Here is a 14,782-nt window from a genome sequence, read left to right as displayed (position 1 = left end):
CGCACCAGAGGTGCCCCGCCAGAGACGGGTTGTTCCAATTTCAAGACTGAAGCTTGATCTTCGCACCAGGGGTGCCCCGTCAGAGACGGTCTTGCGATGAGTTGAGACGCAGGGATAAAGGAAAAGTTAAAGATTTATGTACACATATTTACATCATATGCAAGTTTAGGCACTAGAGAAATTAAGTAGCAAAAAGATACACAACAAAAAGATGGATCTGGCTAACACTAGGGGAGTCCCCTACTCGGTATAGCCGATGATGCATACCATCTCACCTTAGCGCAGAACCCCCATTTCGGCTCCGGGGCCCGGTTTTAAAGCCCTAAAGGCGCGGCCCACATTTGGCAGCTTGCAATCATGTTGCACTCTTAATATGATTGGTTCTTCAAGGGCATGGCCAGCCCTCCGGCTTCTACAAGGTAAACCACCCTCTCTACCACAAAATAAAAATAAAAACAAACACAAATACACATTCGTGCCAGCACGTGCGCGAATCGGTACCGCGGGCGGGGGGACTCCCGTACTTCCCGGCGCATTCGCGAGCGCCCGCGTTCCGAAAAAGGAGACGCTTCGCTTTGAGGAGAATTACTGGTTCCGAAAGCCCCGCGTACATTACTGATCCCTTACAAGGGGGCTCCAGAATAATTTCGGCCAAGTGGAGATCTTTAACGTGCAAAGACATTGCATAGCACGCGGGCACTCTTGCGTTTCGCCTCCATTGAACGCGGTCGCTGCAGCCTCGATCGCACCCGGGAACTTTTGCTCAGTAGCTTAGCGTCCTAAGCACTTAGCCAGCGCGACAGATAGAGTGAAATTGCCCTCATCACTTTCAGGAGAGATCAGGTAAATGAAAGTGGTAGAGGGAAGGAGATTAGAGGGTGTGAGGAAATGAGTGTCTGGAGGCGAGGGTACGGTGTGCCACAAGGGGATTGCTGGACTGCATCGCAAGAGTGGAGCGGGGGTGCGTCGTTTTTGACACGCTGATTCGTGGCCCCCGCCTTCCGCTCGCACGACTATAGCCAGTCAACAGCAGCGGCTACTCCGTCGAGTGAGAACACTAATGCTCACACATACTTCCGTATAAGTTTGATTGGTTCCCTAGACCATGTCCTTGATCCGGGCTGCGATGATATCATTTCAGTTGTCTCCGACCACATTGCAGATGGGATCTCATTGGTCGTACCGAGCCGGCGCTTTATGACCAGAGGAAATTTTATTGTTACGCGACATCGTCGTTTACGCCATTCTTCTCTACTGGCCGCCTGTACAACACTGCACCTGGCCCAGTTCACCTGCGCCAATGATCTACTGTCGCTTCAGTCGCCAGCGCTCCGCCTATGACCCTTCTCTCCCTTGAAAAAGCAACGTCACTACCTTCCTCATCGGCTTCTTTGGTGAAAGCATTTCCGCTACCATCAACCTCTATTTCGCCTTATACCAGGCACAGGTCTTGGTGGCCGTTTTGAAGAAACATGCCTTTCCTTCGACATCCATTCTGTAGTTTAGAGCCAAACATATGCAGCCACCCGCCGAATAGAAACTGACGGGTCTGGGATCGTTCGTCGCTGCCCGTACCTAGTGTCTAGTTCCGTGCTCCTGATTATCCAGACCAATGTCAGACGAGGCGAATCTTAAAATCATCCGCCCATCGTCCAGTCCTTGGGTCTCACCAGCCGTGTTACTAGAACAGAAGGATGGTTCGGTACTTTGGTCATTGATTATCGTTCGCTCAATAAGGGACCTCGCTAGAATGTTTACCCACTTCCACTCACTGACAACGCCCTCTACGGTTTAAAAGAAGTCGAATTTTTCTGCGGCCTTGATCTACGGTCAGGTTACTGACAAAAACGTGTGCTCGAAAAGGACAAAAAAAATCTTTCACTTCATTTTTAACGCTGTGGATAAAAGTTGGGTATGTTTTACTTTATTCGTTGGACTTTACGTTTTGATTATATTGCACTGGAAATACCTGTCGGAAAATGTACAGCTCAAAGAAAGCAACCGAGTATTAATGAAGGTTTAATTATGATTGCTGTCGGTGCCAGATTCAAACGACTAATAGGGCAAAACGGTTCTCGCTGCTTAAGGTAAGGAATAAAAAGAAATGAAATTAAAACAAACATTAAGTGTCTATTGTAACGAAAGTGGGCGGAAATAAATAAAGGAAATGAACCATAATTGTCTATTATTAAGGAAGTGTATTGTATTCAATGTGGCAGCACAGATAGCAAGCAAAGAATGCATATATGAAACCAGTCCTATTGTCTATGTTTCTGTATTATGTGTAAAGTGTTATGTTGTCCAAGAGAGGCAATCTCTCCACTTCTATTGAACACTGTTTGCAACATCCATTCAGAGCGTTCAGATGGAAAGGTGGGAGCATCTGACATGATCAAGATAATAGAGCGCAGTGAAGGAATTGCAGCGCATTATTGTTTACTTGAACAACTAAAGGCAGCGGTGGGAATAGCATTATTGAGGGGAAGGTATTGTAATTTCGGTCATATTTCTGAAGAAATGACAGTATACGGCGTGCGCTGAGGCACTGCAGGTGTAACTGAATTGCATCTATCTGTCGAAACTGGTGACCAGTGGTCAGGAACACCAGAAAGTCATATCATCTCGGGACTGGAACGATCTGCCGCCGGAAGCCGTACTCATCGTCAACTGCATCGACTTCAAGAAAAAGATTGAGGCCATCCTTATGTAATCAGTAATCTTAATGTATCCTGATCTTTATGTACTCTGTAGTCTTTATATAATTTGCATGTAATCCGCCCATCCCTCATGTAATGCCCCACAACCGGGGCCTTTGAGGTAATAAATAAATTAATAAATAAAAGTAATAGCTTCGGAAATTATATTTAGAGGAACTGCAATCTCACCACCTCCAAAGTATGCCGCCAATGGATCCAGGTACTGTTGGCTATAACATTAAATGCGATAAAAGAGCATAGTGCCTGGCTAAAGAAAACTCGAGATAACGATATCCCATCAGAAATTAGGCGAATGTAACGCGATAAAGCAGGTAGTCAGTCATCCCTTATGATAGCAGAAGGAATTCTATAGCAGTCAAACGCAGAAGCAGCGCTCAACAACTGACGAAGAAATGTGGTGTCCAGTAGTTCGCGCGTATGAAGTAGAATGAAGTAGCCGGCTCTAGGAGAGCCGTTTCGTGTCCTGCATGAGGAAAAACTGGCTTTACAATAGTAATGGTTACAAACAAAGCCAGCAATCCTAACATGCATGTCGAAATTCCCCCTCTGGATTATAGATGCAATACAACGACTTCGAGAAAAGAACAATATAAATGTTGAGTCTAGTTATCACCTCACCGCGACTCTTTTACCTACAAGGCCGACCGTTAATGGAAAAGAAAATGTAGTTAACATTTCAATTAACGGCCGCTCAACCATTTCGGCCACGGAGAAGACTCCAAAGTTGGTACTCATTGTTTGTTTCGTATATATGGCTATATGCATAGTAAAGTCTGTTTTAATCTGATACAGATCTGAGAAGCTCAGCGCCTGAAACTGGCAATATATTTTTTGCTGTAGGTAGCAGAAAAGCAACTGATATAATACCTTTTCATTAATTCCTGAAAATGGCTGACATCCGTTTCACCCAAAGTGCTTCCTGCTAATAAAAAAGAGAATCAGTTTCCCTAAAAAGCACTTGCAAAATAAAGATGAAAGCTTATTACCATTTCGATCTGAGAAATTAGAGGAACGTCATTAGATTTTTTGCTTTCCTGCAAAGCAACTGGAGTACTTTTGCTTGGTGCAGGCATTTTAGTGGTTAAATCCACAAGATAAAGTTCTACCTAGTCCGATCCGCGAACTTTTCCGCGTTGATACAATCTGCAATAATTACCGGCAAACTTTCTGCGTTGTTTTTTTCAAGTCGCCTCCTTACTTCCACCTTCATCCGGCATCGACTGCTAAAATTCGTGGTTTCTTTTACTTCCGTGATTTAAAAGAAGAGGTGGCTGCCGTCTTTTGAAATTTGCACTAAGTGAAACGGTGTTAAAAACGTATATTTTTAGTTTTGTTTTTCTTGTCGTATTCGAGTTTCAGTGAAAGAAGGGGCTGCGCTGTTTTGTTTTATCTTTTCAGTCCACTCGCTGAAAGCCGGTGACACGGCTTTTCGCGTACGTCGAGCGAATCTTAGAAAAAGCTCCATTAACTCCTTCGGGAACAAATTCAATTCCAATGTTTCAAGCACGAAGTACAGGGCATTTATTTTGCCTTTTATAAAAGCCTAGGAAAAGCACAGCACGGATTTCAGGACCACCAGTGCGGTACTGCTTGTTTTGTAGCAATTGTAAACGGGAGATTTACAGCGCAGAATGATGAATCCGTAAGTGGGTAGGTACTCAGCATTACTGTGAAGCTCTTACCAACAGTTATTGAGTACAACAGAGACGTTTTCACCGTTGCAAAAAAAAAAAAAACGGTTAAAAAGTGCGCATCCTTGTTTTTCTATTTTTACAGATGTCCTGCAGATGTCTCTATCATTTAGAGCGATTGGCTACAGCTGCAGCACCAGCCTTCCGTGTCAATTTATGAGGTGTTATGAGAATTCAAAACCTCAGAATGTTACCCTTTACGGAGATTCTGGTGTTCAGATTTTAGAGCTATGCTCTACTTCTCGCGTTTGAAGAACTAAACTGGGAACTAAACTGGGTCGATTCGGTATATATATCCCTATCTGGCAGGCATCCATGTCGGGTCATTTAGCACCGACATTCCTGCAAAATGTGTGAGTTTGCCGCAGTGTGTTCCAGATGTTGCAATACTATTAAGCATGTCGTGGAGCATAAACTTAGTGCTTAAGTTAGTCTGGCTCGCGGCAGGGATTTGAACCTACCACCTATGTTAAGTGTGTTAACGCTCGATATTCGATCACTGTCCCAGCTCGGCTCATTTTTTCTTCGGTGGGGTACTTGGAAAGAAGGACACATCATGGCAGGGTTCTGTTTAAACTTCTCTCATTTCTCCTGCGTCGAGAATTCTGAGTTTCCAACATGCGGTGAAGCGAGACGCTCCTCTTATTTCATTTCCTTGCCCCTTTAAAACGTTGATGTTCTAATATGACGCAAGCATCGTAGGCAGGAGGGGCGGCGTTCCGTCTCCAGTGCCCCCCAATCCCTATCGAAATGCAATGGGTTAAACCTTCCCTTGGCCTGGTTCTCGGGCTCTCTGGAGTAAAAACTTGCAACGTAGATCTTTGACCCTGCCTGGCTTGGACCAAAAGAGCTTATGGCGAGACGCTTTTTGGCCAAAGCCGCGCTCACGGCAATCAAGTTCGTGATCACCACTTGCCAGGCGGAAATTCTGAGCCACGCGGGTCAACAAGGCCTTTATATTTGAACGCTACATTTAGGTGACGAATGTCAACCTGTACTGAACCGCCTTGGGAAAACGGTACACAGCCACTTTTGCAGCCCAAGTATCGTTCGATAAACCTCAACCTTCCTACTCTGTTAGGTAACTGCGCAGAAGTTTCGAACTCTTCTCTAAACACTATCGTCTAACCGTGGTAACAGCCATGTAAGATCTGACACAAATCTCTCAAGACTGATGAGCACTGACTGTATCTCAGAAGTGGTTTTCTTCATTGTTTTACCTTTTTTAACTCTCAATGTTTTTCGTCTGTTTCCCAAAGCGTCTTCTGCATGTCACGGAGGTTCTCCACGGCAACTGGAGAGAACACGTAAGCTCCGCCTGAAGGGTATCACGTGATAGCCTAATGCGTTAATGCGTATATGCAGAAGGGATTCTCTACTTTACATTCATAGATTCCTGGGAGTCCTCAGACCACTCCTGGCGTAGTGGTACCATAGTTAAGAATTGCGCCATTGCCCTATTATGGCAGGTGCTTCCAGCAGTGGGCTTTGTGTTGCTAAGGTTGCTCTGCAGAAACCACCTATGACTAAATTAAATGATACCTGTCATGGTAGACAGTTTTCCTAATTATCCACGTTGCGTTCTTTTCTTCCTCTCAGTTTTCTAAGAAAAGTTCTGCGAAGAGGAGGTTTCTGACTTCATTTGTTGGGCAGGGGTTACTTTCGCCGTGGCCTGTGACCTGTTCGTTGATTGCTTGACTGTGACCTTAACTCCGCTGTGACTTTGGTTTTGTCCTTTTTTGTTTAGCCTATTTTTTACTTCCCTGATTTTCATCGTGGCCCGCACTGCATACTTTGCCTATGATTGTCACGGAGACCTTCACTATACTGTACTGACATTCTCATTTTTTTCGTACTTTGTGCTTTGTGCTACCTGTACTTTGTGCTTTCTCTGCCAGTGACTGTGAATTTGACTGCGACATGCCGTTTGTTTTTCTTCTTTTTAGGTTTCTTTCTGTTTTTTGCTACTCTAATTTTCACATGAGTCTGATTTTTTTTCTTTACAACATTAACCTCTTCTTCATTTATTTTGAATTGGCGCTAAGCCTGGCAAAGCGTTGCTTTTCCTGGCTCGCTCTCTTTTTTATATTGTGTTTATATTTTCTGAGATAACCAATGAAAGGTTAAAAGGGCAGTTTGCTCCCTGTCCGGTGGGCAGTTTATGATGACGCCGCAAGGGAACGTGGTCTGGGCGGCTTTGTAGGTTCCTCTCTGGAGGCCACCTGTCAGGAACACGCCCGTGATTTTTCGCTCACAACGCGAAGCCGACAATGCCCACGTTGGATTTTCTGGTGAACAGGGCCTTTACAGCTATCCCGTTAAGTATATTTCCATACAGTCATAGCAAATGCTTGGTGCGCGCACCGGCATGCTTATTTGGTAAGCCCAAGACACATCAGGGGCTAAGGTACATGTCCCTTTCACTATGTCCCTTTCACTATTGTCTTGGCCGTGAAAATTGTTGGAACTATCACAAGTGCATATTTAGTTGGCCCTCAATGCGTAGTTACGTAACGCAGACAGAAAAAATTATTTCCAACTCCGAGCCTGGCGCTCTTGATGTGTTTCCGGAGCTCCGCTTGAAGCATAATCAGTTTACAATAGCCTTGTGTCAAGGGGAAGTATCGAAGATTTTTCTGCTGGCAGTGGGGTGTATAAAGAGCATTCCGATGCGTTCTTCTTTGAAAGCTTTGCATTAGCGCGTTCGTAAATGCTCAAAACCTTGCACTTTCCTAAGAGTTAAGACTTGTACTCAGTATCCGGTTGCTTTTGTGTGCACGAAGGAAACTGTTACTAAAAAAAAAAAAAACTCCGAAGACACCGTTCTCCACGCATGCGTCCTTTTTCGAAAGAGGACGGAGGTTTCCGCGCCCAATTTGTAGTAACAGGACACGGAATTGCACGCTAGCTCTTTTCCCGAATTATGCAGACTGCATAGCGTAGAGAACTTTTTACTTTCAATACGATAATAAAAGATAATTGACTTCATCGGACATTTTCAAAGAAAAGTGGCTGTTGCGCTAGTTGGTTTTTGCTTTTATTGATTTCAAAGGAGCCGAAAAACAGTGTTGATATTAAAGGTTAAGGCAGTCGTATTCATTTCAAGTAGGCAAAAATTAGGGATTATTTAAAGAGGCCAAATAAAACAGATCTTCGATCCTGTTTTTTTTTTTTTCGGGGGGGGGAGGACGCTTTTGAGATCAGCTATGAAGTCGAGAGAGTTTACTTTCTTCAGCCGGTGTACCGTCTTGTCTATCGTCCTTTTGGATCATCATGTGCCGCTGTGTGTTCAAGAAGAGCGCAGCGGCAACACTGAAAGCCAGTTCACAATGCATCGTAAGAGCTTAACACCTGTCATCTGAGTGAATCAGATATTGCGACGTATCTTAAAATCTGCAATTGTGACTGAAGCTAATGGGTTTCGAAACAACGAAATATAGCACAGAATGCGGCATGGAAAGGGCCGTTGGCGCGATGTGACCTCAAAGAATGCGGGCAAGTATGCGCACGAACTGATGTGTTGTACGAGCTTGCCAGTACGTCAGATTTTTTTTCTCAGCCTTAGTGTACTGCGAATATCTTTCCGATCACGTGCCACAACCTGCACAATTCACGTTCTAGAAACTCTCTGATGGCGCATCGTAAACATGCACGTGATCATAAGTGGTGACACCAAGGGTTTGCGAGTGCCTGTAGGTTCGTTCCGACTCCTCATAGCCGTGGTGGATCTTTGGCTCATCAGGGGAAAACACGATCCTGGCGGTTGAGCCAATTACGCGGGCTTAGACCTTTAACAACTCTCACCGAAGAAGACGCATCACTTTGGCCCCCGGCTTCTGAGACAGCACCTACGGGCTGGCCAAACCACGCGGAATCGGCAGTTGCCTTTTCCACTCCTCCTCTTACATTTCTCTAACCCCTATCTCTTCACTTTCCTGGGTTCACCTGTTTGACTACATTTTTTCTTTCCTTCTGACGGCAAGGTTTAAGACAACGTTCAATGTTGCCGAATATTTCGTGATAATAATGGTTCACAGATTGCGCGCGAGGGATTTATTTTAAATTTCTAGTACCATGCGCTTCATGGACTCTACAGTCGGCCCCTGGCACAAAGGCCGCACAACCATTTTTTTTTGGCAGGTATTATTCCAGCTGAAATTGAAGTACATGTAGTAAAACGTTACAATTTTCGAAGTTACATCTGCAGAGGTTCCCGAGGCAAAAGGCGTCGATATGGCACCTTTCATGGCCTCTTGACCATCGCGCATACAGCGCGGCAACGAACAGAGCAACTAGAGAAGTTGAAACAAGATAGATGATAACCATCTGACACTAAAACTACGACCAGCCAAACAAGTCAGAATATTGGGAAATAAAAAGAAGAGAGAACAAAGCAAACCCAGAAGCATTACGAGTAGGGGTGTGCGAATATCAAATTTTTCGAATACGAATCGAATACGAATACTTGGTTCCGAATATCGAATCGAATATCGAATAATCAAGGTCAGATGGATTTAACCACTACGAAACATTATTTGAGCACCCAAGAACATCACAGTTCAACTATCAGTGATGGAATGAACACAAAAGATGTGTGTGGCTGCACAAAAAGTATCAAAGTCTCGAACATTACTCATAGAAGAGAGGAAATATCAGAGAATATAGCTAGTACGCAGCATTGATTAAGGCTAGCTTGCCATAAGCACTAAAGCGCGTTGCTGGGATGAACATAAAAGGTTGTCGTGAAGGAAAACCGGCTGCTCCACACGGTCAGGCAGAAGTAGTTAATTCCTTTCTGGCTGAAGCGACTTCTCCAGCCACAAAAATGCCCTCTCACTTGGCACTGAAGTGGCACGTATTGAGGAGATATTTCGTGCAGAGCTCTGACTATACCAGCTTCCCACGCATAGCTACAAAGAAGCTCACCAGCGTAGTCAGCTACTGCATGGCCCAACGTTACGCATTGCTCTGGGCGCCGCTATATTGTTATGTCTCTTTTGATAGGACTTGCGGACCGAAATGAACGCCGGTGCTCGCAGTAGAATATTCGGCTGGGTACGAATATTCGCGTCGGATCGAATATTCCAAACAACACGAATACTTAGATTTCGAATCGAATACGAATACTAAAAATATACTATTGGAATTATATTCGAAAATTTCGAATATTCGCACACCCCTAATTACGAGCAAAATGCATTGTGTACAAAAAACTGCCAACAACCAAAAGTACAACTGATCAAGGGATGACTCAGCAACATAAAATGCAACTAAAACTGGGTCATGATAACATGCGATGTCTGCCAACTCGTTTTGATTTCTTTTCTTTGTTTCTTTGTTATAGGTTCCCTTCGAGCTTTCAATACTATGAATAACGCCGTGAACACAATGTTGCACGGGCAGATTTGAAGTTGATGTGCAGATTTTTGCAGTAGGGCTTCTTTCACACGCCTTTTAAAAAGTGTTCGCTATTATTGAGCGTGGTTTTCTTGAAACTGCGAATGTTTCAACAGCAGTTGCTCTCAAGTATGCTCTTACTAGATATCTTCACCTTTGTATTTGCCTCACCGCTGGCATTTTTTCTGTGTCGTCTTTTTATACAAGAACTTCGCTACAAGAGCTGCGCTATGTGTACACGAACATCGAAGCAACTAGACCGAACCAAGAATCTGTTGCATCAAATTTCTCCTAAATAGGGCTCTTTCCAATTTTCACCAGCTGAGGTGAACCCTGTGATCTCTTGTGTAAACCTCGCCGGATCAACCACGAGTCAATCCAGAGTACTGGCATCAGCACCTGTCCTGCGTATTCTGTCTTGTGTTCGCCTGTCTGGCGCTATGTATACAAGAAGCGTATCGCCCTTTGCCAAGCACACTAGAACAGGCAGCTTGCTGTTTTTTTTCTTTCTACTTTCTGCATCCACTCTCCTTCTTTCCGCACAAAGGTGGGGCAGGAGGAAACCATTCTTTATCATGGCCCTAGAGCTTAGTGCCGCCTGCCTCAGTCTCAGCCGCTGCATTGCTCAGCGTACTCAGGGCAGCCACCGTCTGAGGCGGCGCGGCCTGTGGACTGTTTCTGTATCTCTCCGGGTTCGTTCGCGGACAGTGTCGAGGCGCATCGTGCCAGTCGATAGTAAAATCAGGGCCCGTAGGCCTCAGATGAAGCACCGTTGCTCCAGCACCAAGTTCCAACTTGGTGCTGGAGCACCAACTCCAGCACCAAGTTCCTTTCACCATGAACCTGCACCCCAAGACCACTCTTAATCGTATTTTGAAGTCAATATTCTCACCACTAGAAAAATATTTGAGAAGGAGATTGCTTTGACAGTGCTGCGCAACCCATTCATTGTAAGACTGCACAAGGGCGAGGAACGGCGAAGACAAAAGAGGAGCACAACAATAATACATCTATGGGAAGTTCGGCCGTATTGCTGTGTGGTGTAGATTGTCATGTGACACGAAGAAATATTCTATGCGGATTGCGGTCCAATACAGAAGCGGATCAAACTTACACCTGGCGTGGCCGCCAATCATGCAAATGTTTGCGGATATTGAAGAGAAACGGTTACGGAGGCTGACGATAAGAAGAAATGCTGGCAGGCAATGAAAGGGGCACGCAGCTATAGCGCCCGTCGGCCCGAAATGGAGCGGAGGTTAGTGCTGTGTTGGAATAAAACACTGAGACGCGCCTGCCAACAAACAGGATATTTCACATGCTTTTCTTGCACATAAATTTCTCCTCACCTTTAAACTAAGGCTTTTTATGAGTACTAATTTTGGAGCATAACAATATCCTCCTCACATGAACGTGATAAATGCTGGCACATTCGGGGCAGGCAAGCTGAAGCCGCGATTCATTAAAGCTGTAGTTGAGTAAAAACAAAGAGCGAACTGAATAAAAGCCTGGTTCTGCGCAAATGAAATATTACTAGCTTTTGAGCGATACTGTTCCCTGTAAACTACAATTTCGACTGAATGACCGCGGGAAAGATTGTCTTGGTGCAATTACTTCCGTAGGAATAAAATTATTACTGCGCCCCTCGGACGGTGAGTCCATGCACGATGCCTTTCCTATACAGGAAGTTTGGAAGATCTTCTATCAACTTGTATATTATCCATTGGATGAACCACTTTGTTCACTAATCTGCTCGAGCACATAAAGTATCGTTTTTTTTTCGCCTAATTTTTGAAAGTTTGTCCATCTGTTCGTTTCATTTTCTGATCGCTTTAACACTACGCGCAGGCTCCAGTGTTAATGAAGACAAAAAACACCTCATGCAAGAGTAAGACGCCAATCTGCAGTCAGCTTTTCTTGTAACGCACTTCAGACAGTAACATTGGCTCGCTCGCACGTGTTCAAGCATGCTCGCATGTCTTGTGCAATGAGGAAGTTTCCGGGCCACGCTAGTAATTTCCGCTCCTGTCAGCTCCTTCACTTCCAAGGATCTCAAGGGCTGCCGGCGCAGGTCCGCTGAGGCGAGACGAACTTGATGCGCCTTCGATAAGCCTTTCATGTCTGAAGTGGATAAGTATATAGAGCTGACGTGGGCTGCTAAGACCCTTGAGCTCCTACTCGCCGCCGGTGTCTTTCGCAACTGAGGTAGGAAACTTAAAAAAAGATCGAGACGTGAGCATGAGAGCTGAAACTCTCTCTCGGTTTTTGACTGAGGGGAGAGCGGTCTCGTTTAAAGTTATTTTGCTGATGTGGGAAAAGGGAAAAAAAGTGATCCTACAGCCCATGCTCTATACAGTGCAGTCAAGATTTCTCTCTTCTAACTTCTAGCCCCCATTTGTGAAAACGATTGGTGACCTTTTTGCCTCAATCGTCCTGAAAAGTAGGGTACCCACAGACTCCGCATTTTAGCGGTGTGAAGGTCAGCAACCTGTCAGAATTCGCGCGTATGTCTTCAGGTCCAAGCAGCAGGTGTAATATTCCAGGCATCCAGCATTCTTGTGCATCCCGATTCGAGACTGAAAACAGTGGTCTTAATTATTTTTGTTCCTGTCATATACCCTGAAGCCAGACTTAGTACCTTGTTTGCATACCTGGTTCAGGGAAGATGAAGGAATTCTCAAAATTAAGTTTCTGAAGTAAAAATGTGGCGGGACACCAGAAAACTTGCGAATCGTTTTAAGTAGTAAGCTTGTTAACTAAGCTTAAAAATTACCTTTTTAACTACTGACATTTGGCGCCTAGTAAAATTAAAGCTTTCTTTCCGGTTACCAGTAATAGCCAAATCAATTTTTAGAATATAGAAAGCAGGATTACCATTCGGTGTGTACCCCGACAAAATTTGCCTGTGTTTATTTTATTTTTTTTTATTTAGTACATACTGCAGACCCTTTTCAGGGTCCAAGCAGGACAGGCATATATTCTTAAAACTCAAAAGATACAGAACACAATGAAAAGAAATATACATAAAAATGAGGAGACAAATATTGCAAACTATTACGATGTCATAACATGGTTCCAATCGGATATTGTCCGCGGAAAAAACGAATACTTAAAACAGTCAGTTTTCGCAAAATACGGTGTCAATGAGTGAATGTGATGATGTCGGGTATAACGTGTGGTTAAAGGGGATATGTACTGTGAAGGATCCAAAGCAAACTTATGGTTAAGTAAAGAATAAAGAAACTCAAGGCGATATTTTCCTCTTCGCGTTTCAAGTGTTTCAATATTGTTAGCCGCCATGAGGTCAGTGGGGGAGTCGGTGATTTTAAATTTGGAATAGATGAACCTAACAGCTTTTCTTTGAACCCTTTCTAATTTATATATGTTAAGCTTAGTGAATGGGTCCCAAACAACCGAAGCATACTCAAGCTTTGGCCTGATGTAAGTGTTATTCGTTAGCAGTTTTACGTGAGAAGGTGAATTTCTTAGTTTATGCCTCAGAAAACACAGCTTTTTAAATGCAGAGGAGCATATGTTATCTATATGTAAGTTCCAGGAAAGACTGCTTGTGATTGTTACACCTAGATATTTGTAGCTATTAACCTGCTCTAGTGTTGATGATCCGAGTGTATACATGTGGTTAATTGGGTTCTTTTTATGTGTTATTTGCATCGAAACTGTTTTTTCAGTGTTAAGAACCATGGAAAACTCGCTGCACCAACCAAGAACATTTCGAAGACACTGGTCAAGTTCGTTTTGATCGTTAGTAGACGTAATTTGACGGAAAACGACACAATCATCAGCAAACAAGCGAATATGAGTTCCTGGAGTAACCTGGAGTGTAGTAGTTCCTGGAGTGTAGTAGTCACGTGCACTGAAAGGGAGCTCTTTCGCGCATATATTTTTGCGCGATGCAGTAGAAAATTGCCAGCCATATAGCGGAAGACAATTGCCTTTTCGAAATTCTGAAAACCGATATGCCTATCACTAACTGCCGGCTAGAAATCACTAATTGCAACTAGCGCCTCACTTTAAAAGTTAAAAAGCTAATTATTTAAAATTTGTTTAGCGCCTTACTACTTCAAACGATTCACCATTTTCCTGGTATCCGCGAGCACTGGTAACATATTAAAAATACAATGTTGAAAGAAATAATCACCGTCGAATGACTGCCTCTTTTATTATGCAACAAGAACGAGGCGGGGCTATGTTGTATACTTTTTTGCACGATAAATATGCATTACAGATTGCCGAACAATGATACAAACTTTTATTTGTGCAGTATGTAACCTTAACTATATGTTTATAAAGAAGTTATCGAACTTGCATTTATTATAAAACAAAATTAAATTGATCTTGGGTGATCGGAGCTATCAGGCGTGATCTTGATATATGGAGGCTCACACCAGTTCGCACTCCTGGGGTTACTTCTCCGTGATGTCCCCTGTCTAGTTACCTTAACTAACTAGGAAATGCACATGCGTCAGAACAAACCTAGGGCCGGGCATGGGTGATTGATTCAGGCGCGGGGGATAGCTCTTTCGTTTAGGCATTGGGAACATCTCAGGTGCAGACGTTTCGGTGTAGAACTGCACTCTCCGCCAGCGAGTCGAGACTTCTTGGCAATATTTTCCCGTGAGCTCATGCCATCTGGTCTCGGAGCCTCCCTTGCACGAACGTGGGCCAAGATTCACTGGTAATCTTGATGGTGAATCGGACGACTCTAATTCCTTACCGTATTTTGTCGCTATCCGTCATATTGATGTTGGAGGAATAAATGAATTTTTTGTGGCAGCCAGTACCGTCGGCGCTTTTCGTTCCTCACAGCTAGACCCACCGTAGACAGCATGCGCATGTTAACACTCGCGATCACGCAATTGGGTGAGGATTTGGTCTGTTAGCAGCGGTGAAGAGGTGAAAACGCGTTATGCTCTTGTGCTAAGCGAGCATATTGGAGCCCAACATGCGGCCTGCTATCGG

This window comes from Amblyomma mixtum, chromosome 8, assembly GCF_055824585.1.
Source record: "Amblyomma mixtum isolate Tamu chromosome 8, ASM5582458v1, whole genome shotgun sequence".
NCBI classification, from domain to species: Eukaryota; Metazoa; Arthropoda; class Arachnida; order Ixodida; family Ixodidae; genus Amblyomma; species Amblyomma mixtum.
The sequence above is the reverse complement of the archived record's forward strand: the minus strand, read 5'-3'. Positions refer to the sequence as shown.